This window comes from Chiloscyllium plagiosum, unplaced genomic scaffold, assembly GCF_037043375.1.
Source record: "Chiloscyllium plagiosum isolate Xiang-an unplaced genomic scaffold, Cpla_swu_hap1 HiC_scaffold_2, whole genome shotgun sequence".
Lineage (NCBI taxonomy): Eukaryota > Metazoa > Chordata > Chondrichthyes > Orectolobiformes > Hemiscylliidae > Chiloscyllium > Chiloscyllium plagiosum.
Window position 1 is genome coordinate 83542242 of NW_028270140.1, and position 16522 is coordinate 83558763.

Below are 16522 nucleotides of genomic sequence, written 5' to 3' on the forward strand. Positions count from 1 at the left end.
TTCACTGAGGTTTATTCATGACTGATCCTCCACTATAGACTTCTAAATAGAATGTTAGAATAACATAGGAAGCAGGAATAATGGCAGCACATTATTCAAAACACAAGCCCCCAGTAGTTGATAGCCAGCTATCATTTTATAACAGTGTCTCTGGTCACTACTGGGCAAACATTACATTTTAAGCATTTTAATGTCAGAAGTAATATTTTACAGGACACAAACTAAGGGTTCAGTTGTCACCCAGAATTTTATAGGATGCAGTGGCTTTGGTGGTATTTGACACAACAGATATTGCTGAGGAAAATAACTCACATTTCGCAAATTAAATTGACAATTTTTTTTAAAATGAAATTTAACTCCAAGGTATCTGAGAAAAGGAAGTCGCATGACAATGGTATAGGGCATTAGGGAGATTGTACCTGGAGTATTGTGTACAACTTTGATCTCCTTAAGTAGGGATGTAGTTTTATTGAGAGCAATTAATAAAGTTCACTAGGCTGATTCCTAGATGAAGAGTTTGCCTTATGACAAAAAGCTGAGCAGATTAACTCTACATTCATTGGAATTTAGAAGAATGTCTGATGATCTTATTGAGTCATACATGATTTTGAAACAATGCGGCAGGGAAGGAAATCTCCTCACAAAGGGTGACTAGAGAATGAGGAAGCAGGATTTAGAAATAAGAGGTCTTCCATTTAAAATGGAAATGAGGATCAGGAATATTTTCTCTTAGGAGGTCACATGATTTGTAATTTTCTTTCCCAGTAAACAATGAAGACTGGCTTATTGAATATATTCAAGGCAGTATTAGACAAATTGTTAATAGACAGGGTAGTTTCAGGCACAGTTCTGCAATTCAAATGAAAGTCTTATCGAGTAGCAGTTTACAATGAACCGAATATTCATCCACTCCTGTTTCTTATAGTCTTATGCTAACACGTATTACAGAGTCCTATACAAGAAACACCATACTTCTTTGCATACTGATTCTTTTTTTAGCTGATACTTCTTATACTAAACATATTAATCCCAGCTGATGTTGAAGACTCAGACAATGTAGGGGGTAGTTTGTCAATTTATGTTAAGCTTTCATGTCAGCACCTGAAGCTCGATATTTCCTATTAGCACACATGGTGTGCCAGTTGGCACTCTGCACTACCCTTTAAAATACCATTATCACACTGTCTTTTAAAGCTGATTTATTTGCCCTAAGCTCCAATGCCTCAATTATAACCATCTGAAAGAGATATGGAGTCGTCACCAAGATCCATGTTCATCTCCGCTGCAACTCGCTTCTGAAACATTCCAAATGTGTTTCCACCTCTCCCATGAAACTGAACTGATCCAATTGAAATAGAGTTACTAGTAGCTCATACTGCCTGTGAGAAATGGGCAACAACTTATTCTGTATGTTTGCATTTCTAAAATTGCAACTTCAATCCTTTGCTGGTGAGACCTCAGAAAATCAAGTCTTTGATATTCAGCCTTAGGCTTCTGAAGTCACCCCTTAAAAATGTCCTTAACTCCTGGCATAGGGGATGTTTGAGTGAAATACCTTGCCTGCACTAGTATAACCAAACTGAACAAAATCAGCTCCTTTAGCAGTGGCAGAAAGTTGGCAAAGAAAACCCATGAAAAAGGCAAGAAAACTGTGGTTACCAACATATTTCACTGTGGTTTTAGTGAGAGGCAAACCCACACTGGAGCAGGATCCAGGTGTATATTTATGTAGCGATCAAAAACAAGTTTGAGGAAAAACCTTTTTTTCATTGATCGTTACTTCATTGTTAGTTTATATGTTCTCTCCTTTCCAATAACCTTGTGGTATTCAAGATTTTACATTTAACTTGCTTGCAAAACCACAAGTGTAAATATTAAAATAACATACTTACCATTTGAAGGTCCAATAGCTCTGATGGGGATAGAAACTAATTTCTGCCAGCTCTAAGCTTAACTTATCCACAGAAAATGATATTCCACAAGTGACATCATAGTGATTTCAACAATCATTATTTATAAAATGAGAGAAATGGACTGTCAGAAGGAGATAGAGATCAAAATATTCAGAATTTCCAAATTCATGGCACGTTCAAACTGCGTTAGAATACAACAGCGCTACTCAGTGGCTTGTATTGTTATTGGTGGCAGCAATGCTTTACGAAACAATGCAGCAAATTTGCCACCATACATACACCTGCTCATCTTTCTTAACAGTTTCCTCTTGCATCCTCTCTATTGAAAATTGCCTGTCAGCCACAAATTAAAACAGGTGAAGATTTTTGCAGAGGAGAAAAAAAAATGGGTCCGCTATTAAGTGCTGTTTTTCAACGATAGTAATTGTCACCCAAGAGGCAAAAAAGACTTGCATTTTTGGAAGAGTTTCAGAGGAAGGCCACTGCATTAATGCTTGGCTTAAAAGACTTCATTTATCACAGTAAGCTTTGAACTGTAGATTTTTACAGCAGTAAATTGTAAACTTTGAGAATATTTGATTGACATCCAAAAATAATGACAAGACTATACTTGCCCCATGTAGATGTACTATTGAGCTTGTCAGATTAGAAATGACTAGGGAACAAGTGTAAACTTTGAACTCATTTTAATATTAGGTGGTATTTGTTTTCACAAGAGGTTGTCAACCTTTAAAATAGGCTGTGCCACTTTTACTGCATGCAAATTCATTGCAATATTTTAAAGGGAGCGGAATGAATTATGTGAGTGGACACTACAATCTCAAATGGAAGGGATATTGGAAGCAATCATAGACAATGCTGGAGAAACTCATCAAGTCTGGCAGCATCTGTAGAGACAAAAGCAGGGTGATCTTTCAAGGTCGATATGACTCTTCTTCCGATTTCCAGCATACACAGCTTTCATTGGGATATTGGAAACACTTGTTTGATCATCTTTCTAATCAGAGAGGCAATCATTTTCCAGAGGATTTTTGCAAATTGGCGGAAGATTTAGGGTTCTCTGAAGACACTTTGTTGCAGATGGGTGGGACTGGTAGGCGGAATGATAATATGGTATAGGACAGGTTCAGTGTAACAACTAATCTTCACCTGTTACATTTTTCATACTTTTGCATACCTATGTCTTCAAATGTTTAGTAATTTATTTTCAAAACTTTGCAATGATGTGATTAGCAACTTCTACATGTTCAATAGCCATCTGCAAATCATATTTATAAGGGAGACATTCAAATATAGAGAAGATTATCGGCTATGTTAGCATTGCGTGTAGACAAAATGGACCATTTATTTCATTTAAATTATTATTAGTAACTCTGCACTGTTTGTAAAATGTACTGGGAAAGTGGAATCCAAGAGATGCAATACTAAGTATAAATGAACTTCTCTTATTGTTCAAGTGAACAATTTGCTGTTTTATTTGTATGATACTTTTGAAAACTATCATAGAAGATTGCAATAGTGTAGAGACAGGCTATGCTCAAAATGATTAAACAAGGGATAGTTTCTGAATTGAAGAGGCAACCTCCTCAGAAGCCAGCAGTTAAATACAGCTCTGCACTCAGGAAGTCCTTTTTTGCCAAAGCAGAAGTTTAACTTTTCAAAGAAATATGACAGTATTTAAGGCTGCTGAACTTCTCCCAGTGTTCTATTTTTGCATGAAAACAATTCACACTTCGATCTTAGCCTCTGGCATATATGTTACTCGCTCATCACTGAGGATCTGTCTGGCCCATGTTAAAGGCATCATAAGGCAGTCAATCATCATGAATGATGCATTTACCACATTTTAATAAATCTTTTCTTTTCGGTTGATAGTTCCTTAAAAGACTCGTAAGACCTCCTTACAATTTTTAAATAAATTCATCATGGAATAATTTCATTCATAGGATATTGGTATAATTTATTGCCAACCCCTAATTGCTGTTCAGAAGTTGGTGAGCTGCCTTATTGAAACACTGCAGTCTGTCTCATGAAGGTATTCTGACAGTTAGTTAGGAAGTTCTAAAAATACAAATTTATGATGATAAAACAACATCAATATTTTCCCAAGTTAGCAAGTGTCTTTCTGACAATGGAACAGCATTTGGTAAGCACAACTTCTTTGGCGCCTGGTCCTTGGATTCTACTTCCTAAAGTAACCGTACAGTTTGTTTTAGCTTGTAAAAACCTCTATTCTAGACTGGTGAATAGTCTTTCTAACTGTGAAGGTTGATTACTCCATAGTCTGGAACTAGATTCATTCATGGTCTTTTAACTGACGCAATCAACTTTTCAAATGCTTCAATGGACCATTTCAATGTCTGTTGAGGCAGGAAGGATGGTTTCATACCTTAGAAGGAGGCATTGTGTTGTCCCTAATCAGGTGCATTATAAGACTTTCCCTTTAGCAGCTTGAGTTTAATATGTAGGTCAAAAGGCTTTGTGATATTCCATAGTAAAAGACATGACATAACTGACATACTGACATGACAGACGAGTTTTTTTTACTTTAATTTCCAATGTACAGATTTTTAAAGCAAAAACATTCCTTTAATACTTAAAAATATCAATATTTTTCCAAGTCAGCAAGTATTGTGACTTAGAGGGGATTTTGGAGAAAATGGAATCTCACATGCTTGCTGCCCTTGTCCTTTTTTCGTAAAAAAACCTATCTCAGGCAGCATAGAGTCATAGAGATGTACAGCACCCTTCGGTCCAACTCGTCTATGCTGACCAGATATCCTAACCTAATCTAATCCCATTTGCCAGCACTTGGCCCATATCCCTCTAAACCCTTCCTAGTCATATACCCATCCAGATGCCTTTTAAATACTGTTATCATACCAGCTTCCACCACTTTCTCTGGGAGTTCATTCCATACACGCACCACCCTCTGTGAGAAAAAGTTGTCCCTTTTATATCTTTTCCCTTTCACTCTAAACCTATATCTTCTAGTTCTGCACTCTATCACCCCAACAGCCTTCAACAATCCCACCAATTTTCCTTTTTGCTTGGTGAACTCCAACTAGTGGAGAATTTTGCTCCGATTCCCATTGACTTTAATTTTACTGGGCCTCCTTGATTCCGTCATCAGTCAAGTACGGTTACTTTCATCATCCTCATAAGTTCAATTCTTTGTCCATATGTTGAGCAAGGCTTTAATGTGGTCAGAAGCTGAGGGGTCGTTGTGATTCAGGCTGTTGGCAAATGCTGTTTGATAGCATGATTGATGACACCTTCCATCATTTTATGAACAAGACATATCTGTCAACTTTCCATTTTGCCAGGTAGTTGTCAACATGTTAGCTGAATTGTTAGCTGTATTGAAACAGTTCAGCTAGAAGCACAGTTGGTCTTGGAGCAGTGGTCTTCAGCCCTATAGCTGGAATATTGTTTCTGGAAATCCAAATAGATCACGTCCACTGGCTCTCCTTTGTTTAATTTGCTTATTACCTCAAAGAATTCTAACAGATTTGTGGTAAATATTCATACAATCTGCACCTCCAGTCAAGTACCCTAATTATTAACAATGCATCTGTCAGCAGTAAACCTGACCAACATAGCATACATATTTTACTTGTGACATGTGTTTAAAGAGTGTTTTGACAATGTCTGTAAACATGACTTCCCTGTTCTGAGGAAGTGTCACTGGACCCAGAATGCTAACTCTGATTTGTCTTCACAGATTTGCTGAGTTCTTGCAGCCATTTCTGTTTTTATTTCTGATTAACAGCATCCACAGTTTGTTCAGTTTTTTATTAAACGTGACTTCTCTTGGTGTATCCTGCCTGTAGCATGAGATAGTGTAGGACTTCCACGTTACAACATGGAGTAGCTACAGGCAGGGCAGGATTATTCACTCTGATGATTCAGATTTATTGTTAAAGATTGGAAAATTGAGAGAATCATGGCAGGATTGAAGAGGAATAAGGACAGTTGGCAGCCGAAAACAGACTTTAAACTCTGTTGTTGAACTTTGGGGTTGATGCCATCCAGAAAGGGACCTGTATAGAGAAAAAAAAACTATTGTGTAAGCATGATCAGTTGATTGACTCATTTAGCTAAAAGAATACATTACTAAGACTGGATAATCATGTTAATATACCAATTAGCCACAATCTTCCTAAATGGTGAAACAGATTCAAGAAGCAAAATGGTTCACCCATATTCTTATACTGCTTGTCCAAAATATATTTGTTATAGTTCCTTATTATTGCTATTTTCCTTCCTCTATAGTTCTTATATTCTCTTCTCATTAAATAATATAACTTCTGCTCCTTTCTGAGCTAGCTCCCATCTTCAGTGGACCAGTGAAATATTTAGCCAGACAAGTCTTTTCTTCTCTAGGTCTCATTGGGTGATAAGGGCTATATAAGAAATAGACAGCAGGCATTTATGCTCCTAAGTTAATGTTTCCGCAAACCAAATATAAGTTAAAAAAAAGTCTTCTCACACAGAAAGGCAAGAATAACTGATTTACTTCATAAAGGATGCCATTGTTATAACCCCAAACAACATTAATTGGTAAATAGTGAGTGAACTCATAAGAATATGATTTTGGGTTTTTTTCAGGAGCAACTCCTAATATAGAACTTTGTAAGATGCTGACAGAAACTCTAATATGTAACAATAAGCTTTCAACCAGCTTTAAACATGTCTTGACATGTAGCTATTGAGATTTAGTTACAGATGCGACACAATATTAAAAAAAAATAAAGTTGGATTTATTTGAGGTTCAGCATGAAATTTCCAAACAGTTACAATTATTTGATGTTGATACTTATTTTGAGCATCTGTCCATAGAGAATCATGATCAATATTTAACTCTGGCCTTCCTATAATTGGAGTTGAGACCCCAAGTTAGCATGCAAGTTCTGAGGTATCAATAGCTGACTCCCATTAAACAGTTCTCATAAGCCTTCTCCTCCAACGTTTCCTTCACAATCATTCATCTAGGAACGCAACAGTTTTCAAAACTTTAAATGGATTCAAAGTGGAAGTAAGTTTGTGAAGCACTGATGTAACTATTAATATTTCTCCTTATTGAAATCTACTCATGAATGAGGAACATAAAACAAAAAGAAGTCATGCATCAGCAATATAAAACCTGATTAGACCGCACCCAGAGTACTGTCAGCAGTTATGGGTACCAAATTTTAGGAATAATAATTTTGGCTTGGTGGGAATACAGCATAGATTCAAGGATCTTCACAGAACTTCAAGGATCAATTAATGAGAACAGATTGAACAAATTAGAAAAGTATTCTCTGGAATTTAGAAAGTTTGGGGTGATTTGATGAAAGTATTCAGGATATTAAGGAGAAACAGAGAATGCAGATTGGGAGAAACTCTGTAGTTGGGGTCTCTAGGATTATGGCTTATAGTAAGCCAAAAAGGCATTTGGAATGGGCAACGTGTTTTATTCTGTAATGGAGAGGGCTTCACGTTTGAGCAATGAGAGTGCCTTCAAAGGGTAACAGAATTACAGGCATTTATACAGTACAGGTATAAGAGACCTGCAGGAAATGTGTTGTATGAACCTTGGACAATGACTACTGTGTGGACTATAAATCCTAACCCAATGTACTCATGACTACATTATTTAGCATTGGGAATCAATTTCACTAATGGTTGTGATGCACAGTCAATGAAAGATTAACATTAGATGCCAAAGTAGTAAGCACCTTCCAAGTTTCTATAGCCCGCACATGGTGCAGGCACTACCCATTTCACACCTTGGACCATAAAACTGAGGGTAGTGCTAAGAATAACATGCCTATGTAACTTCAATATTGAATTGCAGTTAGAAAGACATGTCCTGAGTGAAACAAAAGTGAACACATGTTTACAAATATGTGAATATACTTACAATGAAATGTCACTCATGCCAACTTTGTGCCCTCAGATGGTCTTCTTCTTTTATCTTTCCCTGTCACTGCCCTTACTGTAATCTTAGGACCTGCAGCTGGAGTGTAGGAGGCTTGTTTAATGATGGAGTTTTTGGGCTTTAAAGCTTTGGCCAGGCCACTCAGGAGAGATTTTGGTTAGAGGACCCAAGCATACCAAATATGTCCTGCCCAAAGGCAAATGCATCCACCTCAGGGCTGAGGGTGACAGGCAGGGACGAAGTGAAGACCTGGAGACCTTTGCTGACTACTGGGTGGAGATTTCTGGGATACCTACATGTGGTTCCTCATTTGTTGGGTGTGTATTGCCACTGCTTGCCTCCTTGTGCAGAAGGGGCACCGAGAGTAAGGAAAGCCCCTTGTCTCCCTATTGCCTTGTCATTGATGCTGAGTACCAATGGCTGGACTGATAGGAGGCAAGTCCATGTGTTGAGCTAGCAGACTGTGACAGTGCTGGACCTCACTATCCATGGCAGTCATTAACCCATCAATGGAGGCAGCCACATGCTTACATGCCTAAGGCAACATACTGTCAGCACCATTGGTCCAATATTGAAAGCATTGTCAATTTGCTCAATGCGTGCACACACCTGTCAGCTGCTCCTATATCTCCTGTGTATTTCTATGATATTTTTAATCATCAACATCATAGGGTCCTCAGCTACCTGAGACTTAGCAGGTGTCTGGTCTCTGTCAGTCCTCTGAGTATCAGTGACCTGCAGCATTTTTTCCTCACCAGCAGATACTCCAGTTAAAATACCCACCAGGGTGTCAATATTTGAATCGGTGGAGGGTGCAGAGGCAGTTTTGCCAATGCTTCCTCTGAGGAGTCTGTGGCTTATTCTTCAGAGGTGGAGTGGGGGTGTCTCTTGGATGCTGAGACTGTGCAGATGCCATTTTTACCTGCAGAATGTGTCATGAACAAGGGCCAAATGTTCGGGTTAGTTAAGAGTACATTCACCGTGCTGGCAATGGGAGAGTATTGTAGCAATGGACAATGCTTCTTTCTGGTCAGGTTCACGCCCCCCTACGACCCACCCTCCCATCCTGGCACTTTCCCCTGCCACCGCAGGAACGGTAAAACCTGCGCCCACACCTCCTCCCTCACCTCTATCCAAGGCCCCAAAGGAGCTTTCCACATCCATCAAAGTTTTACCTGCACATCCACTAACATCATCTATTGTATCCGTTGCTCCCGATGCGGTCTCCTCTACATTGGGGAGACTGGGCGCCTCCTAGCAGAGCGCTTTAGGGAACATCTCCGAGACACCCGCACCAATCAACCAAATCGCCCAGTGGCTCAACATTTCAACACCCCCTCCCACTCTGCCGAGGATATGGAGGTGCTGGGCCTCCTCCACCGCCGCTCCCTCACCACCAGACGCCTGGAGGAAGAACGCCTCATCTTCCGCCTCGGAACACTTCAACCCCAGGGCATCAATGTGGATTTCAACAGTTTCCTCATTTCCCCTTCCCCCACCTCATCCTAGCTTCTAACCTCCAGCAACTTGATCCCCTGACCTGTCCGGACTTGTCCGACCTGCCCAGCTCCTTTTCCACCTATCCACTCCTCCCTGACCTATCACCTTCATCTCCTTCCCCACTGACCTATTGTACTCTATGCCACTCTCTCCCCACCCCCACCCTCCTCTAGCTTATCTCTCCACGCTTCAGGCTCTCTGCCTTTATTCCTGATGAAGGGCTTTTGCCCGAAACGTCGATTTTGCCTGTCCTCGGATGCTGCCTGAATTGCTGTGCTCTTCCAGCACCACTAATCCAGAAAATGCTTCTTTCTTGGTTGCTGGGACATCACAACATGAGTACTGACAGTCCACCCCATCTTGTACCAGAATCTTCTCGTCATAGGAGATGAGGAGCTGAACCTCGGCTACACCACCACCCAATTTGGCATTTTCAGCCCTATTATGGAGTGTTTTGTCCTAGAATGAGACAAATGGAGGGATTCAGTGAGATGAAAGTGGATGACACAACTGTCAGTACTGGTCCAGGGGGTGGGAAAAAGTGGTGAACTGTCTCAGTAGAAAGAACGAGAGAACATGTGTGTAAGATGTCGCATGCAATGAGTGTGGAAGCAGAAAGATGATGATGGTACTTACCTTGGTGAAGCAGAGAAGGTAACTGACCTCTTGCCTGCATTGCTGGGCATTTCTCCAGACTGCGGACATGGCATTAACTGAGTGGCAACCTCGAGCCAGACTGGCAGGGTTTGGTGTCATAGCCTCCTTTTCCAGTCCCCTAGGAAGCGGACAGCCCTCCTGTGCACCACCCTGCCCTCTTGTACCTCCAAGTCCCTGTCCATAAAGCAGGGTGCAAATTTTTCACAGTCTATTCTGTCCAGGAATATAATATGAATCATGCCACACAGCTTTGGACTTTGAGCTCTTGGCCTGGTGTACAATGGCGCTGTGCTAGAATCCCAGGATATCCTGCAAGTGGTGAGTACTTGCACCTACTGCAAATGGGAGAATACAGTGAGCAGGGTGCCATTGGGGTGTAGTGCATAAATATATAAGCACCTACTGCAAATGGGAGAATACAGTGAGCAGGGTGCCATTGGGGTGTAGTGCATAAATATATAAGAGGGGTGATTGGGTGATAGCATGCAAAATCTCTCGAGATCAAATAGTAAAAACCCTTCATGAAACTCACCAAAATTAACACTTAGCGGATTTCTGGTAAGCTTCAGTCCAAAGAGTATTTATTAAATGATGAGTGTTGAACTTGAGGGTGTCCTTTCTTCATGAGTCATGGAAAGTTAACGCGCAGGTACAGCAAACAACAGTTACGATGGCAAATTCTATGTTGGTCTTTACTAAAAATGTATTACAGGAACAACGGTGTCTCACAGTAATTATATAGAGCCTTGGCAGGAACTCACCTGGGAGTACTATCTGCTATTCACTTGTGGGATGGCAGCAATGCTGGTTGGCCAGCATTTATTACCTGTTCCTCGTTGCCCTTGAGAAGGTAGTGGTGAGCTGCCTTCTTGACAGCCTGTAGATTTTAGGGAGGGAATTCCATGATTTTGATCCAGCAACAGTGAAGAAACAGTGATATATTTTCAATAAGGATGGTGATTGGCTTGGAGGGGAACTTGCAATTGGTAGTGGAGCCATCCATCTGCTGCCCTTGGCCATCTAGATAAAAGAGGTCGCAGATTTGGAAGATGTTGTTTAAAGATCTCTAGTGAATTTCTGCAGTGAATCTTGTAGAAAGTACACACTGCTTGGCTGAGTGTCAGTGTTGAAAAGTGTGTTGCTGGAAAAGCACAGCAGGTCAGGCAGCATTCAAGGAGCAGGAGAATCTACGTTTCGGGCATAAGCCCTTTTTCAGGAATTCCTGCTGCGCTTTTCCAGCAACACATTTTTCAGTTCTGATCTCCAGCATCTGCAGTCCTCACTTTCTCCTGAGTGTCAGCGTTGGAGGGAATGGATGCTTGTCGATGTACCAATCAAGGTGGCTGCTTTGCCCTGAATGATGTAAAGCTTCTTGAATGTTGTTGGAGCTGCACTCACTCAGAGAAGTAGGGAGTATTCCATCACATTCCTGACTTGTGCCTTGGAGATGTGGACAGGTTTTGGGGAGTCATGAGGTTCAATATTCCTAGCCTCTGCCCTGCTCTTGTAGCCATTGTGTTTTTGTAATGAGTCCAGCTGAATTTATGGTCAATGGTAACCCTGAGGATGTTGATAGTGGGAGATTCAGTGTGTTAAGACCATCGAATGTCAAGGGGGAGTAATTAGTTTGATTCCTATTGAAAATAGTCACTACCTGGCATTTATGTGGCATGAGTGTTACTTGCCACTTATCAGCCCAAGCCTGGAAACTGTCCAGATCTTGTTACCTTTGAACACTTCAATATCTGAGGTGTCACGAATGGTGCAATCATCGGCAAACATCTCCTTTATGATGGAGGGAAGGTCATTGATGAAGCAACTGAAGGACACTATCCTTAGGAACTCCTGCAGAAATACCCTGAAACTGAGCTCCACAACCAGAACCTCCGATGTGCCAGGTATGACTCCAACCACAAAAGATTTTACCCCTGATACCCACTGATTCCATCTATACAGCTCCTTGATGCCACACTCAGTCAACTGTGACCTTGATGTGAAAGACTATCATTCTCAACCCAATTCAGGAATTCATCTGTTTTGTTCATGTTTGAACCAAGGCTGTAATGAGGTCAGGAGTTGAGTAGCCCTGGTAGAAAACACACTGGGTGACACTGAGCAGGTTATTGCTGAGCAGGTGCTGCTTGATAGCACTGTTAATGACACCTTCCACCACTTTACTGATGATCAAGAGTAAACTGATGTGGTGGTAATTGTCTGGGTTGGACTTTTCCTGCCTTTTAGGTACTGGACATAGCTAAGCAATTTTCCACATTATTGGATCGATGTCAATGTTGTAACTGTATTGGAACAGCTTGGCTAGGGGTGTGGCAAGTTCCAGAGCACAAGTCTTCAGTATTATTGCCAGAATGTTGGCAGGACCCATAGCCTTTGCAGCATCCAGTACCTCTCACTTTTTTTTGCTATCACATGGAGTGAATTGAATTGGCTAAAAGACTGGTATCTGTAATGCTGGGGAGCAGTGGAAAAGGCCAAGATGGATCATCCTCCTTATCTAAACAAATATATACTCACCAAGAGGGAGTATAATGAACTGTTCACCAAACTAATTCCTGGGATGGAAGGAATGTCCTGTGAGGAAATAGTGAATAGACTAGGTCTGCATTTTCTGGTGTTTGTACAGGAGGTGATCTAATTGGAACACAAATTCTTTCAGAGATTAACAGGGTGGATGCACAAATGTTGATTCTCTGGCTAGACGTCCAGAATTGGGGATGAAAATGTGTTGCTGGAAAAGCGCAGCAGGTCAGGCAGCATCCAAGGAGCAGGAGAATCGACGTTTCGGGCATGAGCCCTTCTTCAGGAATGAGAAAAGTGTGCCAAGCAGGCTAAGATAAAAGGTAGGGAGGAGGGACTTGGGGGAGGAGCGTTGGAAATGCGATAGGTGGAAGGAGGTTAAGGTGAGGGTGATAAGGTGAGGGTGATAGGCCAATCACCCTCACCTTATCACCCTCACCTTAACCTCCTTCCACCTATCGCATTTCCAACGCTCCTCCCCCAAGTCCCTCCTCCCTACCTTTTATCTTAGCCTGCTTGGCACACTTTTCTCATTCCTGAAGAAGGGCTCATGCCCGAAACGTCGATTCTCCTGCTCCTTGGATGCTGCCTGACCTGCTGTGCTTTTCCAGCAACACATTTTCAGCTGATCTCCAGCATCTGCAGTCCTCACTTTCATCCAGAATTGGGGAGCCAGTCTCAGAATAAGAATAAACCATGTAAGACTGAGATGAGGAAGAATTTATTTTCTCAGAGTTGAATCTCTGAAAATCTCTATCCTAAAATGCTGTATTTTTAAAACTGAATTTTTTATTCATTCATGAGATGAGGGCATCACTGGCTAGGCTAGCATTTCTTACCCATCCCTAATTACCCAGAGGGCAGTTAAGAGTTAACCACATTGCTGTGGGTCTGGAGTTACATGTAGGCCAGACCAGGTGAGGATGGCAAATTTCCTTCACTAAGGGACATTAGTGAACCAGATTTTTTTTTTGGACAATCATGGATCATTGGACTCTTAATTGTAGCTTTCTATGGATTCAAATTCACCATCTGCCACGGCATGATTTGAACTCAGGTCCCCAGAATATTACCTGGGTCTCTGGATTGATAGTCCAGCTATAACAATATTAGGCCAGCGTCTCCCTTTCATTTTGTTTTACATACTTAACACGTCAAGGGATATTGGGGAGTTATGAGGAAAAATTGCATTGAAGTAGAAGAACAGCTACCATCCGTCGAATGGCAGGGCGGGATGGATGGACTGAATGGCCTTCTCCCGCCCCTCTCCCTTAGGTTCCTGAGGTTAGTAATAACTTCTGAGGAAGGGCCACCAGACCCGAAACGTTAACTCTGATTTCTCTGCACAGATACCGCCAGGCCGGCTGAGCTTTCCCAGAAAATTCTGTTTTTGTTTCTGATCTACAGCATCCGCAGTTCTTTCGGTTTTTAATAACTTGCATGGACTGGTTTTAGCTGAAGAATGCATTAAACACATTGCTCCAAGCTTGTTAGGAGAAGTCCCTGACAGACACCAGGAATCAATAACATACATTCTCTCATAAAGTCGAAACATTAATGGATCAGTCCTGTGGGATTTATTACCGTCTATAACCTGGGGAAGAACGGTGTGCCTTTCAGCCGACACTAGATGGCATACACTAAACAGCAATGAAATCTCAGAACCAATGTATTTTAAAAAGCGTTAAAATTACTAGTTGCTGCGGAGCGGCTCTTAAACAACAACAAAGTAATTAAATATTACTAGAACGTTTTTTTATAAAGCAACCCCGCAACCTCTCATAAAGAACTATACATTTGCCATCAAATAAATTTGCAAATCACTCAACACTACGGATTTCCAAATGTTTCCGGACTGTACAATCCTACTGACTGATTCGGATCGTTTATCTGCCAAAATACCACAATTCCTTTGTGTGCACTGTCGTTAGAAGAAAATCCGAGAAGAATAATCTCGCTTCATATTTGCTCTCATGTTTATCTTTTGTGTTTACTGAAGCGTTACAAATGGTTTTTTTTCTTTTGAAAATGGATATATAATAAAGCCTGGCAGTTGTTTGTGCTGTGATAAACATGTTACGTTAGATTTCACAATTACAAACGAAGTGTTTAAAAGAAAGTACAATTTTTGGAGCCGTGTCAACAGATGCGGCGGCTGTGAAATGTCAGCAGCAAAGTAATTACAGGAATTAGACGCTGTGGGGCGCAAACGGAGCTAACAGAGAGTGTGTCAGAGAGAGTAAGATTGGGGAAACCTGGGGCAAGATACTGGCTGGAACTGGTTCACGTTTCTACTTCAATCGATGATAAATAATTTTAGAAAAAAAGCTATTTCATGTAATTTCAGTCTCCTTTAAAACGAGCAAGACTTACTGTATTGTAGTGATCATCGGGGTGGTTTTGGATGAAAAGTTAGGAGTTGAATACAGCTTTAGGGATGTTCGTGATTTTTCTCGAACAGAGTTTATTTTACCACAAAGTTTGAGGGAATCGCGGTAAGCAATTAAGAGATGTTAATAAACCGTCTCGAATTTCCTTGAACTTGTCCATCTAAATTATTTTTTTACAGCGGGACACATATTCGAGACTTTAGTTTCGAAGGTACCTTTCAACAGCAGTTTAATGATTGTAAATATGTTTGATGTTAAGTTTTATCCTGAAAAAATTTGATAAAACCAAATGATACCTTTTCGTTGAATTGCAAGTGTATTGTCTCTAAGCATCATTCTTATATGAAAATATAGACATCATTCTGAAAATACCGGGTGCCACGAGAAACTATTTGAGTCATCTTTAATCAAACACATCTTTGCCATGAATTTCCACACATGAGACCGCACTGGTTTCCTTAACTTCGCTTTATGACTTTCATAACGATTATTTTGGCGCTTTTAAAAACTGAATTACAGTACTGTATTCAAATCAAAAGTGAAGACACAAATATTGACCCGTGTGGCATTTTCCAGATTTGTCCTGTGCTATTTACAGTGTAGTTTCAGACATAAACAGTAACCAATTATATTCCACATTTTGTAACTGATCATTTGCTGTTTCTGTAGAGAGCGGGCACTCCCTTCAAAAACATGTAAATTCTAAAAATGGGGAACATTTGGATAATTTCGTCACAGGCGCCCACGTCTGAAAACAGCAAATACCACCGAAAGGCAACAGATGTTTTTTTTTCCAAACATAAGAATTTATGATCACAATTTATAGATCTGATTGATTTTCTTTCTTAATGGTTGTCTTGCAGTTATGCATAGCTCTGTGGAATTTGAGGAATTGAGGTGAATCAGCAATTACTTCAAACTGAGGTGTGCTAAAATTCATTTGGATGAGATCCGTCATGAATTCTCGAGATCAAAAACTACTATAGATCCAATCACTTTGAAAATCTGTTTGGGGCTGTATTTATAGGTATCAAGAATCTTTAAATACATGGAATTTTAAAAGTTTTGCATTGATTTATGTATTTGGAATCCACGATTAGATGAAATTAATAGAATCAAATAAATTCAAGCCTAAGGGGAGTTGTGCACAGAGAGACTAAACCTCGATCAGAACCCATCCCCACCGGCAAAACTGAGTAAAACGGGGTCTGCGTTAAAGTTAAGGTACATAAACCACAAGACGATCACATACTGTTTTCCGACTTTAATTTTCTCTGGCTGGGGTTCTGTTTTCTGATGGCAAAGTAACAGAACATGGCATATGCAGTGATCAAATCTCAGGCACAGCCGCCCTCAGGCACCCCTTTAACTCCCTCAAACCTCCGCGCCATGTGTTATTAAGTTTTGCCTGGATCGGCATGCTGTTCCTCCTGATGATCTAATTTTTTTTCTTGTGCATACTTTGGCACAACCCACCGGTTAGTTGGCGAGTCACAAAACGGATGGTTGTCTGGGGCCATGAAATTCCTTCGTGTCGGCTGGAGTGGAGGAAGGGAACGAGAGGAACTGTCAAACTGCACGTTCCTAGGCATTACGTGAAC

At 40.7% G+C, this 16522-nt stretch overlaps 1 long non-coding RNA gene across 2 annotated transcripts; it reads right to left on the reverse strand.

Annotated features, from left to right (window-relative positions):
* Positions 1-2582: 2582 nt before the first annotated feature.
* On the reverse strand, positions 2583-16410 carry LOC148151930 (uncharacterized). 2 transcript variants are annotated; one of them, XR_015760680.1, is made up of 3 exons: positions 16174-16410; positions 10758-11016; positions 2583-5956 (listed from the first exon to the last, which is right to left on the reverse strand). It is a non-coding gene; the product is annotated as an uncharacterized LOC148151930 (long non-coding RNA). The 2 variants fall into 2 exon arrangements; XR_015760681.1 differs by lacking the exon at positions 10758-11016.
* Between the last annotated feature and the right edge of the window lie 112 nt (positions 16411-16522).